At 32.4% G+C, this 18,140-nt stretch overlaps 1 pseudogene across 1 annotated transcript; it reads right to left on the bottom strand.

The window, feature by feature from the left end:
- Nucleotides 1–8,735: 8,735 nt before the first annotated feature.
- LOC143609286 (tryptophan aminotransferase-related protein 4-like) lies at nt 8,736–10,882 on the bottom strand (annotated as a pseudogene). The gene is made up of 5 exons (XR_013149392.1): nt 10,554–10,882; nt 9,995–10,289; nt 9,642–9,915; nt 9,249–9,529; nt 8,736–9,064 (listed from the first exon to the last, which is right to left on the bottom strand). The product of XR_013149392.1 is annotated as a tryptophan aminotransferase-related protein 4-like (transcript).
- Nucleotides 10,883–18,140: the final 7,258 nt, after the last annotated feature.

The following is an 18,140-nucleotide window of genomic DNA, read 5'->3' on the forward strand; positions in this document are numbered from 1 at the left end:
TACTTCATCTAATGAATAAACGGCTTCATACTGTTGAAGTAATCCTAAATAGAAATTCATTTCCCCCATTGAGCTCATCTCGAACTTAATCTGCATCGATTTCTCGAAGTCCTTACATAACTTAACATTTCTTGGGCCAAATATAATGTCATCGACATAAATCTGGACAAGGAGCAGATCTTCTCCAACTGTCTTGTGAAAGAGAGGACAATACATAATCCCTCGTTTGAAGCCACTATCAGTAAGATGGCAGCAAGCGTGTTGTACCAAGCTTTCGGTGCTTGGTGTAGAACATATAGAGCCTTTTTTAATCGGTAGACACGATTTGGATAGTCTGGATCTTCAAAAGCAGGAGGCTGCTTCACGAACACCTCTTTATGAAGTTCCCCGTTATGAAACGCACTCTTAACGTCCGTTTGATATACTTAAGATTCTTGAAGGCGACATTTGCAAAAAAAAAAATATACGCATAGCCTCCGGTCTTGCAACAGGAGCTTATACTTTAGTGTAATCGATGCCTTCTTGTTGATGAAAACCTTGCACAACTAATTGTGCTTTGTTTCTCTTAATGACCCCACGATCATCTTTCTTACATTTAAACACCCATTTTTTTAACGATAAGCTTCTTAACCCGTTCTGGCTTATCAATGAGATCTCATACACCCAGTCGCACAAAAGGTTGCAACTTCTCTTGCACTGCTTCAACCCATTAAGAATCTTGAAGTGCCATTGGGACACTTGTCGGCTCAACTTGAGATAAGAAACAAGTGTATCAGATGATACTCATGATCCCTGAAGTATGCATATCAGCACATGCACATAATACATTATCATCACTTACATTAGCAATTTGATGTCGTGTACGAACGCCTACATCAAGATCACCAATGATGTTGTCCTGAGGATGATACATGTTAATCCGAAGCGTTGGATTTTTAGGAACAATAGCATGATCACTTAAATTAGTAAGATTCTCTCAGCTGCTATATCATCCACAGTATGAGACGATTCCCCATCAAGTACCTCAGTAACTTTTGGATTCTCAACAAATGGAGAAGAAGAAGAATCTTCAAAATGAGCATCATCTGATGAAACGGAAACATTATCATACGTATCAGGTTGATCTTGTACCCGAGTAGCATCGTAAATTGAAGATCTTGGTATAGGAAACATATGTTCTTCCAAGTAGGAATGGACCAAATCTTCACCAGGTACTTCAACCGATGGAGTAAAAGACTAAAATAGTTTCTCATAGTCAAACATCCAATCTGGCCCCTTGCCGGTAGATGGTGTAGTGTAGCTTTTACAATCTACATGGTATCATTCCTCTACACAACCTGAAGAAAAGTTAAAGACTCGTTTCTTAGGCGACACATAACCCAGAAAATCACCTTCAATAGCCTTATCATCAAATTTATGCACATCCCGTTTTAGCATCGTACAAGGACACCCAAATGGTTCGAGAAACTTTAAATTAGGTTTACGGTTGTTGAGAAGCTCATAACTTGTCTTTTGAAGCTTGTTAACCATTAGAACATAATTGAGCGTATAACAAGCAGTGTTCACATCTTCGTTCCAGAATTGAACAGGAAGCTTTGAATATGCCAGCATCGTTCTTGCAACTTCAATCAATGTTATGTTCTTCCTCTTAGCATCACCGTTCTATTATGGTACATATGGAGCACAACATTCTCGATGATACCCTTCTGAATACAGAAAAAGTCCAATGCAATTTTTTTGAACTCTATACCATTATCACTTCAAATTCGTCTCACTTTATGTTTGTAAAGTGATTCGATCTTGGTGATCAAGTTTTGCCCAAGAACCGGTGTCTGTTCTTTCGAACTCATAAACAACACCCATGACTACCTTGAATATTCATCCATCACAACTAAACAATACCAATCCCCAGCAATACTCGCACAATTCACTGGACCCAACAAATCCATATGAAGTCATTCCAATGGAGTATCAATTAAATTAATTATCTTCGTTGGGTGCGACGTCCTCTTCTGTTTCCCTTTCTTGCATGCAGCACATTGATCGGTCAATTTAAAATGCTTTGGTGAAACACCATCCACCAAATCATTAGCCATCAGATGGTTCATCATTCTGACATGAATATGACCCATACGTCTGTGCCACATAATCGAGTCTTTCTCAGTTGCTTCCATTTGATACATCTCCTTCTTTGGTTATCATACCTCCTTGATTCCCAGCAAAAGCCACATAACCCCCTTGAATATTTTTAGCATTTGATAGAAGGTTAAGATTTCCGGCAAGGTGTCGAGAGCATCCACTATCCATGATCCATTTGTCTCCAGATATAATCTTGGATGAACTCTGCTGTAACAACTCAGGTTCTTCGTTTAATGTGTTATTGTCTAATACCTGACCCGTTTTCATTTTTGGTAAGTTAATCAATAAAATATTATAATATTTAGATATATACTATATTAATATTCTTTTAACTTTGTAAAAAATACAATTTACACCCTAAAGATTAGTTTTAACCCATTTTGTGTCCACACAATAAGTTAAGGGACCAGTTATTAAAATCTGATTAAAAATTTTATTATATTAAAACCCAAACCCATCTTCTATAATCAAACCCATAACCCGTGACCCATATTGTTTTGTTGATCTTTAAACTTCATGTTTTACTTGAAATTGATTCACTAAATCAATTGTATTACCTAAAACGAGTTGTACCGATGTATTAATTAAAGAAAAACGATCTCGTTTACAATAATAAGCAAACCATCTAAACCCATTAGGTATTATACCCTATATAGTTTTTAAGAATCTAATTAAACATGGGTGCAAGTTCCTGCAAGTATGGTGAACCTAAACCCTAATGCTAATTGTACTATCGCAGGTTTCCCTTATCATTCATGATCGCGTTTTTGGTTGGCCAGTTCAAGTAGGTTAACCATCAATACAACATCGTATTAGGTACTTAATATATGTTTCCTGTTCGTTTTTAATCATATAGCATTAACCCTAAGGTTAATTAAACCAACAACAAGCATTAATCAATTTGTAATTCTAGGGTTCATAAGCCTAATTGGGTTTTATCAGTTTAATACTTAAAGTTATGTTTTCAGATTATAATCAACTAACACCCTAGCACAGCTATGTTGGGTGTGTGTGTTCAAGCGTTTAAGCCGGTTGAGGTCGTAGGTTCGAACCTCCCCCAGCCTAGCTTTTTGTTAATTTTATCTTATTAATTGTTGTAATTTTCTAAATGATTTATAATTGATATTAAATATAAAATAAACATCATGTTATTTAAACCATCATCATTGAGTTTACGTTTCTTGTCAATTAATCTCGTTACAAGGTTTCGTTTATGTGTGTGTGTGTGTTATAAGTATATTTTAATAATAAACCAAAAGCAATTTATTGAAACACGACACCATTATTGATGATTCTTGTCACTCGACGTTTTTACAAATTTCTTATTATATATATATATATATATTTTTTTAAACAAAAATAAAATAAATGTGTTAAACGCATTAACAATATTTTATCATTAGATTTTCGTTAAAGATTCCAGAATATATATTTTATGATAGTTATTTATTTAAACGTTGTATTTTAATTCTTTTATATTATATATATATATATATATATATATATATATATATATATATATTACATGTTTTAATTATCTATGTAAATATTTATCTTATTATTGCATATTATAATTAACCATAAAATTATTTTTTATTATATTATATCTCAACTCATATATATTTATTAAAACTAATTATTTATGAAATTTATTATATGTTTATTATATTTAGTATAAAAGATGATTTTATAAATAATAAAAGTAATGATTCTTTTAATTAAAGGATGAACAATAATATTAATAATTGCAATAATAATAATAGCCGTAGCAATCAATCGTTCGATCAATAACAATTCTAATCACAAACATAATTCAAATCACACGAAACCCTAAATCCATTATACGTGTTATATCATTTATAATTAATTAATATTATATTATTTAACTAGGAATTCTTGTCGGTGAATCCCAAAGGATTTAACAGTTACTTTCTCACATCATCCCTTGATCTCTTGTACATCCGTTAAGGTGAGTAATCACTTCACTATTTTACTTCTTTTCAAACGTTTTGGGGACTTATGATACCAATTATCAAGTTTACATTTTATTATATTCTCAAAATGCAAACTGTTAATATTTGTGTTTTGTATCAATTGAATAACTAATTGCTACTTGTTATTTGTTTATGTGTTTATTTATTGCATTCGAATAGGTCCCTCATTTATCATTATAATCACATAATGTCGTAGTGGCCGGCGTTCGATCGCATGACAATGGTTTCACCGACAACTCAATTATTCGGTCATGGTAACCGACGCCCGATTCGCATGCCAACTATTTAGCCCACACATCATTATTTGTTTGCAATATTTACTTGCTATGGTTTGATTGTTTATACTCATGAATAAAATTTTTGCGGTTTTCTTAAATATATTATTGTTAGTGTCAAAACTGGTGATTTTCTCACTCAACCTCGTGTTGGCAAACCTTTTCTATTTTGTACGCATTTTCAAGATGGAGTGTATATCAAGGTGAAGAACACTAAGTGATGACATTTAGGTTAAAATTTATACAATATGGTTTAGAGTTGTTTTTGTAATGTTCTATCACTTAATGTACTTGTTTGTAAATTGTTTATTTAAAATAATTAATTAAATATTGTCAACTTACAATTGCATGATAGTACCTTGTGAGATGTGCACAATTAGTTCGCGCCTCGACATTTCCATCTTAGGTTGGGGTGTGACATCTGCACAATCAAGAAACATAATTAGACCAAAAATGCAGCACAGGCCTCAATCTTGGGCACCTCTTTCTTTTCATCTTGAATTTTAATCACATCAGACCCCAATTGTGATCGATGCACCTGAGAATAAGTCACATGTCTCTTTAACTTTTGTCTAAGATATGTATCCTTGATCACATTTTTATCATAATTCTTGCAAATTGGTTGTGTAGGTACAAATAACTTGTTCTTCAACTTAATGTTGTTTTCATAAACATGAACCACTTTTTGTGGGTTCACGTCATGAAACATGATGTGAGACTCATCCAATTAAGCTTGAACAGGTTGTGTTTTCACAAATTCCTTAATAAAGGAACCTTTGATGGTTGTCCCTTGGTTATAGGCTTTGCATTTTTATGACCGCTAGTTCCATAATTTCTTACTACATGACTATGTTCACCACATGAGAAGCAAGTTCTCATGTCTACAAAAGGACGTTGTGGTTTAGAACTAGCTTCTGAAGCATGGGGTTGAAAAGATTCAACCGAAACTTAGACATTATCCAAACTATCAAAAGTTACAGCCTTCTTTTTCTTATAAAATTCCAAATTAGAACAATTAGAAAACTTTGCAAAGTATCAGTTCCAGTTGAACTGACGAAATTCATAGGTTTAACAAAGTTTACTTGTTTTAAAATTGGTTTAATGACTAGTTTGTTACATAATTTGGATCTTGCAAAGGCTTGTTCAATGTCATTTAAATTTGAGGTTTTATTGTGAAAGACACTCACAATCAATTCTGGTTTGATCAAATGTAGTGGAATTTCTGTCTCATTGAAGACCTTCTTCACACCTTTTAATTTAAACACTCTACCAGTTTTTACTTTACCAATCGATGGATTAATGAATTTCATTAAATCCTCATCGGAAATGGTAGGTTTTTCTAGTTTCTTGGTATTTTCTTTTGATTTTTCTGATTTGTTCACTTTGAATGTACTTGAACCATATACAGCCTCCTCAAATTCATGAGGTTCACACAAAATGTGTTTAGAACGTGGAATGTTCTTTTCTTTGTGTATGGTGTCTGATTCAAATACATCCTCAATGACAACTTCTTCAACGGTCTCAACAAAAACTTTGTTGCTTTTAATATAAGGTCCTTGAGTTGATGATTTTCAAGTAGATTTTTTTTTATTATTTTGTATTGGTTTCACCATGTTAATGACTGATTCTATTTTATAGAAGTTTTAACATTTGAAGAACTATCAATAATAACATTTTCTTCTTTTCCATACAATGGATTGTTTGAATATTCATTATGAAATTGTGGAGGCACCTCAACAAAACCTAAACCCGTTTAAGACCCTTTCTGGTTGCCAGATACTTTAGTTATTTCATTTAGGAGAAAAGATGAATTTCTAAACATTCCTAACTCGTTCTTCAACCCAAGAACTTCATTTTCAAGCTCAGTTATTTTTGTTCTTGACTTAAGTATCTCATTTTCAAGCTCAGTTATTTTTGTTCTTGACTTAAGTATCTCTTGAAACTGCTTATCAATGATAATTAGTTTTCCTGAAAGTTCTACTTTCAAATCGTGATTACTACTTGACAATTCCTCAATTTTTACTTTTGATATTTTCTCAATGCTAGAGGATTGCGTATAGTTATCACACATTATAGCAAGATCTTTCACCATTTTCTCGTTATGAGCATGAATTAAGTCATATTTGGACTTATATTCATCATAATGAGAACAATGAATAGTCTCAAATACTTTAATAGATCCACATATTACATTATCAGATGCAACAAAAGTGGAATTAGGACTAACCTCTTCTATCTTGGACATACAAGCAAAAGAACTTGAAGGCACTTGGCTTAAGTATCAGAATCAGACTCGGTTTCTGATTCACTTTCAGTAGTCAATCCTTCACACCTTTCATCTTCAAAGTTATCAGCATGCTCAAACGTTACAAGATTAGCCTGATTACTAGTAGAACTTCCCAACAGTCTCTGGTTCCAATCAATGCCTTCTGTCAATAATGCTTGTGATCCACCAGGCTTCACAGAATCTCCCCCATAAGTTTTCTCTTTAGAATTAGAATACTTCTTCCCCGGATTTCTATCTTGGTTTATGGGTCCTGTGTACTCCATCTTGGTTTAATCACATTCTTTGGCAAAGTGGCCAAAATCTTGACAATTATAGCACTGAACTTTCAATTTATCAAATCTGACTCTCTTGTTTAGAGTTGGAAGATCCTTTTCAGTCTTCTGCATAAACCTCTTAACCTTTCTCACAATCATTGCCATGTTCAATTTAAGATCCATAAGTTCCAGATCATCTGGGTCTATTTGGTCGTAATCTTCATCAGTAAGATCACCTGTGGCAATTTGACCACCCACCAACTATTCATATGAACTCATAAATGCACTAAGGAAAGCAAAGTGTTATTCTGCTTCCTTCATGTTGACATTCGGTGGTTGAGTTAAAGAAGAATTACTAGAACAAGCAAATGCATTGCTTAAACCACCAATATTGTTGTTGGATCCAGAAGCCATGAAACAGACATTTGTCATTGCATCATTAACAACATGTTGAGGAATTTCTTGTTTATGAGAATAGAAAGAAGAGACTAGAACGGAACTACTGCTCATTGGTAAGGAACCACCATATAGTGTAGGATCTTGATTATCCTTTGAAGAGTTTTGACATCTCATATCATATTTCCTCTCTTCAATTTTCTGCATGAACTCCAAAGCCGTTAAATCTTCACTCTTGAAAAAATTATTCTCTTTCAACACAAGTAAGAAATTAGAATATGAATTCGATAATGAATTCTTGACAGTATCTATTTGATTTGATTGAGATTGTTCCATCTTTTGCTTCGTCATTTCGTCAATAAGATGCAGTTTTATAAATCGATCCCCAATCCTATTAAACCCTAGATTGGTCAACTCCAAAATTGATAAACGATTACAAACTGTCACAAGAAATTGACAGAGGGCTTTTATTCCTCATGTAAAACCGATCCAAAATCAAGTACCAATTACCTGGTTTGATGAATGGCTGAATGAAAACGAAGGATTAGGTTTCGGCTAAAGAATGTGAGATCAAAATCTATCAAAGACCGCTTCTGTGATAAAATTGGGTTGGGGTTTTGCGTCGTGGTGATGTAAAGATGGTGTGGAACATTTAATTGAATCATGGACGAGTATTTATAGTGTTTCAAGTTCAATTGAGCCGCAGCTCGTTAAACATTGAATTAATTGTCAATTAGTTGAATATATTACAATAAAACCCGTGATTGAAAGCCGAATTGATCCATAAAAGAGTAGACATGGCCAAATTCCATAATTTACGGCTTTAATCGATGCTCAACGAATCAAGGGAAAAGAAAAAAATAAATAGAATTCAAATGTTTTGCTACTTGGTCCTTATGGTTAAATCAGTTAGTCATGTAAATACCAAACATAGATAAAGGATAGATTTTTCACATATCTAAAAGTTCTTGTAACTCGTTTAGTTAGTAAACGAATTCGAGTGATGCGCAAAGGAAATAAAGACATCCAAATAAAGAAAATAATATTGGTGAAGATCCAAATATTAAGATAAAAAAAACTAAATGGGCCGAGTTTTTGGTTCGAAAATTGATGAATGTCACACTGCGACAGCTACCAAAATTTCAACATATATTTTTTCATCAATCTAACATATTAAAAGATTTCTTTTGTAGTACCTTCACAAATAATTCCCACAATAATAAAGTGAGCAACATTAAGAACTGTACCTGCCAATTTTAGATTTAGTCATTGAATTTTTATGTGACAAGCTTTACCCAACCCTAAACGTCTAATCAACCTGATAGATTTTTGTGTCTGACTCAATAAAATCTAAGCATCTAAAAACACGTGCTACATTTATTCAAAATATCAAACTTCAAACATCCAAACACATTTCACAAACACTGATCCAACAAGTCTAAATTATGCAAGAGGCTTATAGATATAACCCTTTTCTGTTGTAATATAATGGTTCATTTGAGTTTTTTACAGTCTCAAGACCACCATTTTCTTGATCAATCAGTTGGGTGAGTCGTTTTATAAGCAACTGAAAGTCATCTTCGCTCTAGGTGAGAGAAAGTCGTGCATAACGATTTGAGTCATCAAAAAGGGTTTCAGGACGACCTATGATTTTTCCCGCCTCTAACACTACATTACAATTATCATCTTCTTCTCTTTCACATTTCACCCATGCAAAGGCTGCAATTATTATATACTAGTTATATAGTATTTCTGGTTTCTGGATAGCACACACAATATATATACATATAAACTAATCTTTCAACATATCTTCTTTTTTAAGAGAGAGAAAATATTGTATTTGAACCATTTTTTTATAATTTATAATGAAGTCGTCAAGGTTAATTACATGAAATAAATTTACCTGGATTTGGTTGCCTGGTTTCCTTAAAGAAAGTGCAGTCCAAAGGTTCTCTTTTCTGGATAGAAAACCTTGAAGACCTCGACATGATAGAATCCAATCTATCCCAACGATCCTTCATTTTATTATTCGCAAATTCGAAAAACGATTTTCCGCCGCCTTCAACAATTACTTTTAAAATCTTCAAAGCTCTTAATTGGGTGTCTTTAGAAACTCCAATACTAGCCGAGAAGGAATGGTTCATAAACTTGTCATATACATCTTTATCTTTTATAATCGCCCACCTATATATAATCAACGTATATATAGTGGTTAAAGCAAAATGTATAAGTATTTATTCAGGTTTCATGTTAAGTTTTCTACGTTAAAACTGGTTATAAAAAAACACACACATACCCAAATCGAGAACCACCATGACCGGTGAGCTTAGAAAGACTAAAAATCATAACATCCTGATCTGAAGGGCTGGGGATAGGAGTAAAATGTGGCCAAAAAAAGACATGATCATTTATCGTCTTCCTTCCTTTAACCGGTTCCTTCAATCCCCCGTCTGGATTGTTTGGTGATGTTACGAATTCAACCAAATCCGTTTTATTTGATTGCGATGAGTTTGTGTCTCCTTCGAAGTTAAAAGTCTTGGCGTTGAAGAACAAGGTTGATCCTTGAACAACTAAAGGTAGCAAAATAAAAACAATATAACTTTTAAACGCATCATAAAATTTTAATAAATATTTATTTAAGCATGCTACCCAATAGTACGGTGCGGCAGCGAGGACGCTTGACGGTGAAGATATGTTTTCAGAGGAAAGAGCATAAACCGCTGCACTTAGAAGTTGAGCTGACCCAACACCGAAGACTATGTGTCGTCCTTCGGTAATTGCATTTCCCACAATGAAATGTAGCTTGCGAATGTAATATTCGACTTGTGAAGACATCATAGTGCTGTCAGCGTAATTGTAAGTCATACGATGCCACGCTGATATGACGACTGCAGTATCGACTGCATTTTGCATCCAAAATGGCTCAAGATATAGCATATCCCCGCTGCATTATTCACAAATTTCACAACTTTATGAATAAAAAATATGTTACATATTTTTCCTTTCCTATCCTTTATATATTAATTTTTTTTTATTAGTAATATTATTTTCTCGTTATATAGAAACATAGATATTACATCAACATAGCAGGTAGGCGGGCAACAAGCTGCGCCGCCACCCCTTTCTGAATTGCAAACCCTAACCTGCTAAAGAAACTAGGAGTTCTATAAGCGTTTATCGAAACAAACTCATATAATCAGCGAATTACCTTTGAGCCTTAGCAGGACATTCAGGATCAAATAAAGAGCAATCAGTGCCGTTATAACAACCATTGCACTCACAAACAGGTTGACCATCAGGAGTCAAGGTGTCAACAAAAGCTCTACCATGGCCTGAGCATGTAACGGCTGCAACCGCCTCCGCCTCCAACGCCGCTTGCTCCGTCCATGTCAACGCCGACGACGATGACAGGTAACTAATCACTAGATTCTTCTCTCCCCATCGACCTCCACCCGCATACAGATATATACATATACTAATGAATAGTGCATTGACTGCTATAGAGATGAAGAAACAATATTTCTTTGTTTTGTTCATAGTTTCCTGCTTGAAATGAAATTAGGAAATAGTGTCAGTATTTATAATAGCGGGACTGGGTTAGGTGACTTCTTACGTTCATCGGTTCATGTGTGAAATTACTTGACAAAATTTTAATATATTGAATACTAGATGGATAACATAAGCTAATATATATGTTCCATGTGTTTAGTCACATGCACGTGTTTGATGGAATGGATGTGAAAAAATATATATATGTTTTTGAACTCACTGGTAAACCATTTTCATTTTGTATATGTTTTTGAAGTCCTTGTTGACCTAGGCAAACTTGTAGTTAGTATGCAGCTTGTGCATGATTGCAAGTGTTGAACCATGAGGTCACCTTCACCAATTTATCAAGAACTGATCAATCGATATCAAGAACACGAACAAAATAACTAAAACACAATATAAAGTAAAACTCACTTTTACTAACTAGAGATATATAACTCAAAAACCCTAATACAATAACTTTAACCCTAATTATCACTTAACGGGCATGCACCCCTTCTTAGATGATTGGGCCGCCTCTCACCAGGCTCACTCAGGAATTACTTGGGGCCTTCATTCACCCCCCCCCCCCCCCTAATTTATGAGTCATGATTAAGAAGGTCTTTAACTCCAAGCAGTTCGCGCATCTCCTTAAACTTGATACGTCCGACTGCTTTCGTGAGTATGTCAGCCTTTGGAACTTTACCACTAACGTGTTTAGCTTCGATCTCACCATCTTCAACACAATCCCGAATAAAATGAAATCGGGATTTAATTTGTTTCGTTCAACCATGAAAAACATGATTCTTCACGAGCACTATAGCAGATGTGTTATCAATCTTCAACACGATCTTCTGTAGCGGCTCTCCAGTAATCTCTCCTAATAATTCTCGAAGCCAAACGGCTTGAATTGCCGCTGCCGAGGTTGCCATATACTCAGCCTCGCATGAATTCAGATAAGGCAATTGTGGGCTGTTTTTGCATACACCATGAAACGGGTGAAGACCCGTAATAGAAATCATAACCCGTGGTACTTCATCAATCATCTTCGTCCATGTTGCGACTACTATCAGAAAAATCGCCCGACCTTCTCGACCAGTTATGTTTGTATCTTAACCTATAAATCGTGGTTCCTTAAACGTACCTCAGTATGTGTTTAATTTCTAGCCCATGCGGTTCCTTGGGACTTTGCATGTAACGACTCACAGTTCCGACCGAATACGTAAAATCAGGCCGCGTGTGGAGTAAATACCGCAAACATCCCACAATCTTGCGATAAGCCGTGGCATCAATCCCTTCTTCATTCTCGGTTTTGCAAAAATTCAAACCAAACTTCATTGGTACTTGAGTCGGGTTAATAAAAGTAAAACCGGTCTCCGATAAAATCTTCCGAGCATGTCCTTCTTGACTAATCGTTATCCCGGAATCACTTTCAGTAACTTCGATTTCAAGATAGTATGTTAACTTTCAAGATCAGACATTTCAAACTTAGCCGACATGCCTAGTTTGAACTCGTGTATAGTGCCCGTACTCGGTCCGATCACATACAAACATATTATTATTTTCTCAATTTATATACCAACGGTAACCATCTTAAGTTTTTTTAGTAGGCAGTAACCATCAATAAATATTTACTAGAACTTTATTTTCAAATAATATAAAATAAAAAATAAGATACTTATAAAACTCTTTTTAGTTTATAAATGTATTTTAGTTTATAGAAAGAAAATATAGGAGTAGATGATTATGTGGAATATAGGGGTGTTTAAAAGTGAATATGATAAGTGGGTTAATGTAATTAATTTGTATTTAAATTTTGAAACCAATTCTAACCCTCACTTTAATTATCTTTCTCTTTGAATTAAAAAATAATTTTTTTATTTGTTTTTACTTTCAACAATAAATTTGTTTAATAAAAAAATATTATTATTTTCTCAGTTTATATACTAATAGTAACCATCTTAATTTTTTTAGAATGCAATTTCCATCTATAAATATTTACTAGAATTTATTTTATTTTTAAATAATATAAAATAAAAAATAAGATACTTATAAAATTTTTCAAGTATACAAATGTATTTTAGTTTATAGAAAGAAAATATAGGAGTAGATGATCGATTATATGAAATATAGGGGTGTTTAAAAGTAGATGTAATTTTGAAGAAGAAATGAAAGTATTTGATGTTTATATGAATGAATGGAAATTTAATGTGCTAGCTGATATGGCTCATCTAGTTTATTATAACTCCATCATCCATTATGGATGTTTTTTTACACCTCCTTCATTTAGGCCTTTGTTTGGTTCCTTTTCATTTAAACTTAAACCTTCGTTGGTTGAAGTTTATTTTATCCTAGCCTTATAAGTTTTATTTTTCTTTTATACACAACTTTTATGTTTGTGACAGTTTGATGCGTCTTTTAATATGTTTATATTAGTATCATAGGGTAAAGTTATTCTATAAATTAGAATAAAAATGATAAGTATGAGAATGATTTGTAGTCACACAAAAAAAACCCTTGAAAAAAAAATTTTAAAATTAAATCAAAAAATCTTAACTCAAAATTTAATAAAAAACGAAAAAAGTAAAAAACACAAAAATGTTTCCACCGTCTTTCTCAATCTCATAAAAAACACAAATAATGGTAAGTGAAAAAGTCGTTGTGTCTTTATGTTTATTATTGTGTTTATTTCGTCTTGGATTGTGTCTTTTTTCCTTGACATTGTGTCTTTTTTTTTTCTTTATATTGTATTATACACTTAACATTGTGCTATATTTTGTTCGGCACTATGTTAAATTTTTTCTTTATATTGTGTCAATTTTTTTATTTTTTTTTTTGAACGGGAATGATGGCGGAAACATTTTAGTTTTTTAATTTTTTTGATTTTTATTTATATATTGAGTTATGATTTTTTGTTAATTTTTTTAATTTTAAGAAATTTTTTATGTGATCATAAATCCTTCTAACACTTTTCATATTTGTCTCTCTTTGCATTTTACCTTTACCCTTTATTTGATATAAAACACATGTCCATATTTTTTTTCGCACATCATTATATATTTTATAAATCTTTCTCATACGCTTGCAACACCAGACGCTGGTATCTCAATAATACAGACGCTGGTATCGCAATAATACTTGTATTATTTTATCCTAGCTTCATTTATTTACACGTATTCTGTGTGTGTTGGTTTGATGGGCCATTAACACGTTTATGTCATATAAATATTAACTCACTAGTTTGAGGCTCGTGTATTATACGGATAATTTATAAAAATAATAAACTTTAATCATTAAGTGAATTATAGTCAACAAATGATCATATATTGTTAATACAATACAATTTATATTAACATTACAAAAATTACATAACTAAGATTACACAAATATGTTACAAATAAGTAAAACCTTCCTTGTACACTACGTTTGTGATTGTATTGGTCGGTATACATTGTTTATCAAATATCAAAATCTTTAGTCTATGTTTGCTTGTAACTCCTGACAAGGTAACATATATGTCTGCATATAACTCTTGATATAGCCATGTATAGTTGTCTGTGTGACAATTAAGGTTCTTCAATTACATATCGCAACCCTAGATAAATGATAATATAAATCCATGAAACTAACAAAAAAAATATTTATACGCATAAAATACCATACATTTTAGTCAACTAATACAATGTTATTTGAGATCATTTGCTCATGCTTATACAAAAAACCATGATTATCCCAAAAAGCAGATTACCTGAACTTTGATGATATAATAATCCTTAGAATCTTTAGAATCTGAAATCTATTGATCATGATAAATTATTTGTTGTCATTAATATTCTACGTATGAAGGTTTTTAATTAATTTTATATATTACAATTAACAATTGTATTGTATAATCAGGAAACATATAAACCCAAAATTTAAATATAACATAATGATTTTTATCATTTCATGAGTAGAAAATGACATAGACATACTAACGTTAAAGTCATCTTTAAATAACAGTGATATTCTGAGTTAGCGTAATCATGGTTTAAAAAGGTGTTCCGAGGTGCGCCTTGAGGCTTACGCCTCAGCAGCCTCGGTGGAAAAACGCCTTAGAGGCTTAGCCTCATAAGGGTATACTGAAACCTAAGCCTTGACCTTTGTGAGGCGGTTCGAGGCGGTGAGGCGTTGAGGCGAGGCAGTGAGGCTTAAGCCTCACTAGAAGTTGTAAAATATGCCAATTTTTTTTTATTTTTTGTTAAATATGTTATTAATAGAGCTACAAGGCACTTCTCAACTTCCGACGGCTAATTCCAGCACGGAAGCATGCCGGATCCTACCGGAAATTAAGAAGAGTGGCTGCAGGAATAAGTAGAAGCTGTGTGAAGAAGCGTTTAGCCTTTTAGGTTTAATAAAGTATCGGTATTTTAAAAACCTAACCTTCTATCTAACACAAGTTTACATTTAGTCCCTAAAAGTTGTAAACTTTTACATAAAAAGTGTAAAATTAGTGTGTACCTTAACATTTAGCCCGTTTATCTTCACTAAGTTAATATAAAATTGAAATGAAATAACTGATGAAAACAATATTCTATGTTTCCATCCTAAATGATTTTTGGAAATCTATAATAGTGGAAAGGGATGAAACAGATTTTTTGGTTTAAAATTTTGAATGTCTTTAATTAAGTAATTTGTCATATAAGACATATTAAATTAAATATATTTAAATGTATAAAAAAGTATAAATCAAGTAATAAAATATATGTTTATGGAGCATTTTTGTCTGAGTTATAGAAGAGTATATTGAAAACTAAATATTGATCTTCTTGTCGTTAACCTTTTATACTACACAAAAAACTCATATAAATAAATGATGGATAGTTCATATAGTAAATCGTTGTGCATATGGATTATAATTACAATATTCAACTTCAACGATTTAATGTTAAACACCAAGATATATATAATATGTATTATTCATGTTTGCAATATTTAAACAAAATGTTTGAAGAAAATTAAGAAAATAAATTCAAAACTTCAAATGCATATAAGAAAATCTTAAATCCAAATTTAAAACCAATCATATATAAAAAATTATGCACTACTGCTCAAATCCCAGTTTAAAATCAAGTTATAGTTTACCAAGATTTTAATTACCTGTGATTTTAAAATTTTATTCTAATAGGCCTCCAACTTCAATTTTGATATTTTCTTATTTTTTTATCTTTCATCATTAATGTTAATGAATGAATATAATAAGATTTACATATAACAAAAATAAACTTGAATTCATATATTAAAACGACTTAAAATATAAGGATCATATATTGAAATATTGATAAAAAAGTGAAGATGACTATGAGAGTGACAAGTGAAAAAAATAGGTAGTCTTCTATTAGAATAGATAGATTCTTTCCATTCTTTTTCATTTCTTCTTTTCTGTTCAATTGTTTTACAATCAAATTCATCTAAAATTTCAACATCTAATCATTGTAATTCTTGTTTTATATCATAGTTTTTGTCTTTAAAATTCAAATGTGACACTAGTTTTACTTATATTGTTTAATTTCAAATTTTTATGATTTTTAATTGATATACAACAAATGTCCATTTTTTTGCATCACTATATTTTTTTAAGTCTTTCTCTTACGGTTGCTACCAGTGACGGATCTAGACTCGAAACCGAGCTGGAGCGCTCAAAAATTTTTTTTTCCCATATTTAATAAAATGTTAACAAAACAAATATAAAGAACACGACAACAAATAAATTTAAACTAACCGGGTTAACGAACCAACAGTGGCGGATCTAGGTTGGGCTGTAAATATCTCCTCTTCGGTTTTTGATAGCTTGAAACCGAGCGATTACATCTCTTCATTTACTTTATCAAACGTTTCTCTTTTGACCACAAACTAAAGCATTGTTCAAATACTCATTACCCATCCGATTGCGCAAATCCGTCTTGATAAGCTTCATTTTAGAGAAACATCTTTCAACGGTTGCAGTTGCAACCAGTAAAACCAATGCTAGCTTCAATATCCGATAAACCAAAGGAAAAGTTGTGTGTTTTCCGGTTTCCACCATTACACGAGCAAGATCACCCATTCCACCAAGCTTTGCAAATTTATCATCTTCCTTTAAAGTGTAATAAAAGGTCGTAAGATAACCCGGAATACACCCTCTTTCTTCGTTAGTAAAATCATTCGGATACATCTCTGAAAAAGTCACTATCTTAGATATGTCAAACTTGGAAAACGAATCACAAGTATTTAAACCCGGCATATTTTCTAACAAAGTAGTTTAGATCTCACTAAATCTATTTTCAAGTTCTTGAATTTGCATATCCAAGGCTGTATTAAAAACTTCAACCTCAAAATGATGTCAATTAGTAATGACATACTTCCAGTTTCTTTGATTACAATAACTTTCTTCCATATCTAACATCTTAATCTTGTTTTTTTCACAAAAAGATGTGACTTTTGCCAACATCTTGTCAAATCCGGTTCGTCTTAGATTATTTAATGCTCGATTTGTCCCGCTTATCAACTTAGACGCTTCCAACAAATCTTGACTCTTTTTTAAGATGTTTTGATAAAGCATTTGTGAGGTGGAAGACTGCGTATGATTTTTTTTTTGTGAAAGGTGGGTTAATGGGTTGGTTGGGTTGGGTTGGGTTGGGTTGGGTTGGGTTAATAGGTGTTTTTGTTTGGGCTTTATCTTTTGATTGGGTTTAAAATCTTAGCTGGAACGTTATCTTTTTCCAGCCGTAACGAAATACGAAAATTGACCAAATTTTTTTTACACTACCCGTAAAAATTTGAGCCGTAGCGGAGGTTACGGCTCGGCATAAGGTATGTCCGCCCCTGGTTGCTACACTGATTACCGGTATCATACTAATAGTTGTGTTATTTTATGTAACATATGATAGAACTTGTATATTATAACGTAAGTATTGGCATTTAGAAACAGTTTATTTAAGGTGGAAACAATATTTGATAAAAACTATAAAATAAGGGGGTGTTTAAGATTCCTTATTTTACTTTCTTATAACTTTTCATAAGTTAATAAATTAAAAAAGTATAATTTATGGAACTTTTCCTCTCACAACATAAGCAATATCAAACACCTTATTACTTCTCAAAAAATTTATAAGTTATGAGTTAGTGAAAATAAACCATCCCAAACACCCCCTAACAATTTGTACCATCCCATTAAAATATTAAGTTAGGATTTAACTTAAATCTGTACACAACTTAAAGAGGGTTAATAATAAAAAATTGAAGGGGA

The sequence above is a fragment of the Bidens hawaiensis genome, unplaced genomic scaffold, assembly GCF_021521415.1.
Source record: "Bidens hawaiensis isolate Kalapana, Puna unplaced genomic scaffold, B.hawaiensis_p1.1 tig00419527_1, whole genome shotgun sequence".
Lineage (NCBI taxonomy): Eukaryota > Viridiplantae > Streptophyta > Magnoliopsida > Asterales > Asteraceae > Bidens > Bidens hawaiensis.